Source organism: Pezoporus occidentalis, unplaced genomic scaffold (genome assembly GCF_034315485.1).
Source record: "Pezoporus occidentalis ecotype Australia unplaced genomic scaffold, CSIRO_AGI_Poc_V1 ctg475, whole genome shotgun sequence".
NCBI classification, from domain to species: domain Eukaryota; kingdom Metazoa; phylum Chordata; class Aves; order Psittaciformes; family Psittacidae; genus Pezoporus; species Pezoporus occidentalis.
In genome coordinates, this window is record NW_026915808.1 from 25,706 (window position 1) to 30,803 (window position 5,098).

Consider the following 5,098-nt stretch of genomic DNA (forward strand, 5'->3'; position numbering starts at 1 on the left):
TCTGGTGTTATTATGATGTGGCTAGTGGTCTGCTGCAGTACTGACTGGCATCTCTCCTCTTTTTCGGGAGGAAGATAAAGGCAAGAGAGACAGAGCTAAGGGGCAGATAAAAAACGTCCCTCAAGGGGTTTTAGAAGCTGAGCAAAGATGAGAGGCAAAGATGTGTTCCTGGGCCTCCCTCTGCTCAGCTTTGGGCCAAGGAAGGAGAGCAGGCCTGCTGTCCTGTGGCTGGTCACTGCGCTAAGGTGGTCGTGTGCTCTCAGAAGCCCCAACAGAAGGTGGGGATGCTCAAAGGCTGGTAGTTGCGAAGCAGAGGAGGAGAGGTGGGCAGGCTGCCTTACCTTGCCTGGGCGGCAGTCTGCTGGCCCTGGCTTCCCTGCTTTGTCTCCTCCAAGGCTGCTTTTGGTTCCATCGTGTACATGGGAGCCTCTTTTCTGTAGACGTCCAGTTCCACCTTGGGGAATGCAGCAGGACCTGATGTCTGTAAAAGAGGCAGGGAGGTTGCTGGGTACACAAGTGTTCTGCTGACAGGCAGGGTACTCAACAAAATGATCACACACTCGCTGTACAACATGCACAGTGGATTAAACAAGCACACTAAAGCAAAAAGGCACAGTAAAGCCAACTTGGTTGATATTTCTATACAGTAAATAACTAAAACAAATTGTGTATCTCCTTCTCACACCCTTTCCTCTGACTGGAAGGGTTGAGGATGGCCCCTACCTAGGTCCTCATGCCCTGAGGTAGGGAGTATTCTGGAGGGTAGATTTTGGTTAGTTAAGCCCACTAGCACTTTTGGATCACTGACTAATGATGCGCTAGAGTATTTTGGGCATCTCCCCACTGCCCCAGTCCTGCCAGCCTGTCTGTCCTAAGCACTTACAATCAACTGAGTGAAGCAGAGTAATGAGCATGTATTTAATAAACTTAAAATGCTCAGTAAAACACCATAAATGATAGAATCACAGAATATCTCCCTACTGAACACAAGGGCACGTGTCCTGTCTTTCAAACTGCTACCTCCTGTGCTCTTCAAGAGGCCTTCCTGAGCTTATGTGGTTTACCTTTAATGCTTATTTCTAGTCAAGGTGGCTGGAATCCTACTAACACTTAAAGCTGTCACAGTGTAATTAGAGAAACCCAAGCTGGATCAAGCTACTTTTAATGAAGTCACCTGTTAGAAACATGCACGCCAGGAGGTAAATTGCTCTTCTGTTAGATTTATTCTCAATTACCTTTATGCAGATGTTGGTCTGGGGATGCACCTGTGGAGCTACTGGTGACTCACGTCCAGTGCAAGTGGGTGTATTCACTGGCAGCAGATGTCTGCACTCAAGACATGGTGCCATCTGAAGAAAAAGCCACATCACATCATGTCATTAAGGCTATCAAGAGGTTTTCAGTATTTTCCTGGTTAGAGTCTGCAGCAGCAAAGTCACTAGAAACATAGCAGCTGATAGCCACAGCTGCTGGTACTGACTTACAGATCAAAGGCTATTGAGAAAATACGAAGACAACTGGAAAGAGTGACTTTACTGACAACTAAAACTAGGCCAGAAAGGTACTAAGTTAGTTTTCAGTAGAATTAAAAAGCCAGAGAAAAGACAGTTACAGGCATCACTGCAAAAACTGGTTGCTCTTACGTATATGACCACACCTGCCACCGTTCCAGGTTGGAGGCAGCTATGACACAAGCAGTAGTTCCTAACTAACTGCGCTAGTTAGTTCTGGAACAAGATGCATATACAAGTCCTGGAGATGCGCTGGTTGTTGTTGCAGCATGAAGAGGAGCCTGCATTTGGTAATGTTTCCTGACACTGGAGAAGAAAACACAATTTAGTTTTCCAGTCTTACCCTTACTAACATATCTGGCACTTGAAGGAATCTGTGATTCATTTTTCACATCATTTAAGAATTAGCTCCAGTGTTAAAGGTATTGAACAAAATCACAGAATTGCAGAATCCCAGACTGGTTTGGGTTGGAAGGGACCTTAAAACTCATCCAGCTCCAACTCCCAGCCCTGTCCTACGGGCAGGGACACCTTCCAGTAGAGCAGCTTGCTCCAAGCCCCTGTGTCCAACCTGGCCTTGAACACTGCCAGGGATGAGGCAGCCACAGCTTCTCTGGGCACCCTGTGCCACTGCCTCAGCACCCTCACAGGAAAGAACTTCTGCCTAAGAGCTCATCTCAGTCTCCCCTCTGTCAGATTAAAGCCATTCCCTTTGTTCTGTCCCTACAGGCCCTTGTGCAAAGCCCCTCTACAGGTTTCTTGCGGCCCCTTTAGGCTTTGGGAGCTTTGCTAAGTTCTCTACATGAGAAGCCTTCTCTTCTCCAGGCTGAACAAGCCCAGCTCCCTCAGCCTCAGATGTTTATATCCTCGGCTGGGAGTGAAGGCCAATGATCCACAGAGGACGTAGATGAGAAATTGATAAAATATACTATACTTTCATGCACTGTTTTTTTCAGTCAAAGCAAAATGCAACAGCTTAAAAGCTTGATCTGGAAGCAGTCAAGACTGCTGCCATGCATGAAATAACTCATATGTCAATAATATTGTTTGAATGCATAAAGTTAAGTGCAAGTAGAGTTGGTGAATCAAAACATGTTGGTTAATTTTCTAATATCCTTAAGGAAATGCACCCTCATAAAAATCATCATGAAACACAAACAAAAGTCTTGAGGCTCAAAGTTTCACATAAACACGTAAGAGAAGTTTTTACCTGGATTCAAAGCTCTCATTCAGACCTGATTTCATTTCTAGAAGAGCATTTGTGTCTACTTCATGGTTAGCCTTCCCTGGAAGAGGGATTCCAAGGGGGATCACCTGAGGAACTGGGACAGAGACAGCTGCCACTTTCTCCACAGTGCTCTGGAAAGAAGAAAAACAAAAAAGCAGACAATAATGTTTCTGAACAGAAGAATGCATTGAGAGATACGGTCTTTGAATGGGATTCCTGGATTCATTTGTTTCTCTTCAAAGAGAGAACACCAGATTCTTCAAAGTGTTGTTCTTCATGGCATGATTTTCACATTGGAAAGGATCAAGGTCCTAACAACCATCCCAATTCCAGCTTACTCTCCTGTTGCAGAACTGTGAACAAAGCTTGAGATGAGCACTGGTGCTTTCATTTCACTTTGACCTTCCTTGCCCAAGTCTGGTTCCTATGTGTTCCAGGGAAACAGGTTTAGCATCATACGTCAGTGCTACATGGTAGGAGGGAGTCCCAGGGAAGCCTCTCTACCCTAATGACACATTGGAGCCAGCCTCTTGTTTCATTGCAGCCATCTGAATAGACACAAGATCTCCTGCAAAGGGCTAAAGAAAGACAACCATTGCTTACGCTTATCTCAGCTTCTGCACGCATTAAGAACATACCTACCAAACAGGTGCCAAACATGACTTATCATCATTTACATAGTCATTATCATGTCACACAATTCAAGAATGCCAAATTACATTTGGATACAATAACATTTTACAGTACACAAAGATGGATATAAGGAAGAAGTTCTTTACTATAAGGGTGGTGAGCCCTGGAATGGGTTGCCCAGGAAAGCTGTGAATGCTCCATCCCTGGTAGTGTTCAAGGCCAGGTTGGACAGAGCCTTGGGTGACATGGTTTAGTGTGAGGTGTCCCTGCCCATGGCAGGGGGGTTGGAACTAGATGATCTTAAGGTCCTTTCCAACCCTGACTGTTCTATGATTCTATGTACTCCAGATCTTAGGAACTCAGGGCCAGGAAACATGTCTGCACTGGAAGTATTTCCTTCTGTAACAAAACTTTTAATCCTCCAGACACATCTCTTACACTATTCATCAATTCAGACAGTGCTGATTCAGCACGGGAGGGGTTGCTTAGTTCGTGCTCTCTCTAGGACTGTGCTGAGATAAGTCACAGTGCTACCTGCAGGTACCCATCTCCTTGGCTATGTTACCCAAAACATTGGTTCAGGACTGGAGCAGTTCTCAGCCAAACTTTCTTGGGCTGCACACCCACAGTGTGCACGGGACACACAAGGTGGGGGGACCAGATCTTTACCTGGTGCGAAGGGGCAGTGAGCAGCTTTCCTCAAGGAGCTGCCTGCTCTTGGCGTCCCTGCACCAAAAGCACAGGACGTCGGTTCAGCCTCCTGAGATCCCAGCCCTGCTGGGGCACAATGGTCCTGCTGCCATCCCCAGCATGGCCAGCCCCTGCCCTAGTGGGCTCCATCCCTGCCTGCACTTCCCCTGCTGGGTTAGGCCCCTCTTCCTGTGCTCTCCTAGCACAGCCCAGCCCACCTCACCCCACTGCATCACTGCTCTCGACCCCCTGCCCCCCAGCTCAATCCGAACCCAGAGTCCTCCCTTCTCACACAATCCCTGCCACAGCCCCACTCACCCTGCTGTTTCCCGGATCCATGCCCCTCTATCCTGGCTCCATCCCGGTTCTATCCTGGCTCCATACCACTCCATCCCACTTGATCCCAGTCCAGTGTCATGGAGGCAGTGCAGGTGGAAGGGAAGCTGGAGCCAAAGGTTCCTGCCAAGAAACACCAAGTGCTGGAGCTCACCCGCATCTGCCCCGGGAGCAGGGTCAGGCCCCACAGCTCTTCTCCTGCCAGTGCTGCCGAGCCCTGCACTCACTTGATGGTGCCATAGGAGCGCTCCACACAGAACAGCACGGGCTGGGCCATTGCTCTGGCTCCGGCAGAGGCACAACTGCCTTTGGAAGCTGCCAGCAAACAACAAGAGCCAAGAAGTGGCTGCAGAAGGGCTCTGCTGCACAAATGTCTGCGCCTGATCTTGGGCCTGACTCAGTGCTGAGAGATGTTCTGCAGCCAAATGCAGGTTGTATTTTACAGTCACACAGTCACAGCCTGGTTTGGAGTGGAAGGGACCTTAAAGCACACGCAGTCCCAACCGCTGGGTGCCCAGTGGCCATGAGCACTATGCTGCCGCCATCACAAAGCCGTGGCAGTCGCTGTGGATTTGCTCATTGTGATGGGGCCCCACGGTGAGCGCGGGCTATTTAAGGAGCGAGAGCCCTGCAGTAACCAGTGCAGAGGAGAACCCTCCCTCTGGAGGCTGCATCTCCCATGGCTGCCCTGCCCATGCAG

At 48.7% G+C, this 5,098-nt stretch overlaps 2 long non-coding RNA genes across 2 annotated transcripts; one reads left to right on the forward strand and one right to left on the reverse strand.

Moving 5' to 3' along the window:
* Window positions 1-1,144: 1,144 nt before the first annotated feature.
* Window positions 1,145-3,224, reverse strand: LOC134172800 (uncharacterized). Its single transcript, XR_009968023.1, has 3 exons — window positions 3,078-3,224; window positions 2,722-2,870; window positions 1,145-1,349 (listed from the first exon to the last, which is right to left on the reverse strand). It is a non-coding gene; the product is annotated as an uncharacterized LOC134172800 (long non-coding RNA).
* Window positions 1,215-3,423, forward strand: LOC134172801 (uncharacterized). The gene is made up of 2 exons (XR_009968024.1): window positions 1,215-1,342; window positions 2,715-3,423. It is a non-coding gene; the product is annotated as an uncharacterized LOC134172801 (long non-coding RNA).
* The last annotated feature ends 1,675 nt before the right edge of the window (window positions 3,424-5,098 follow it).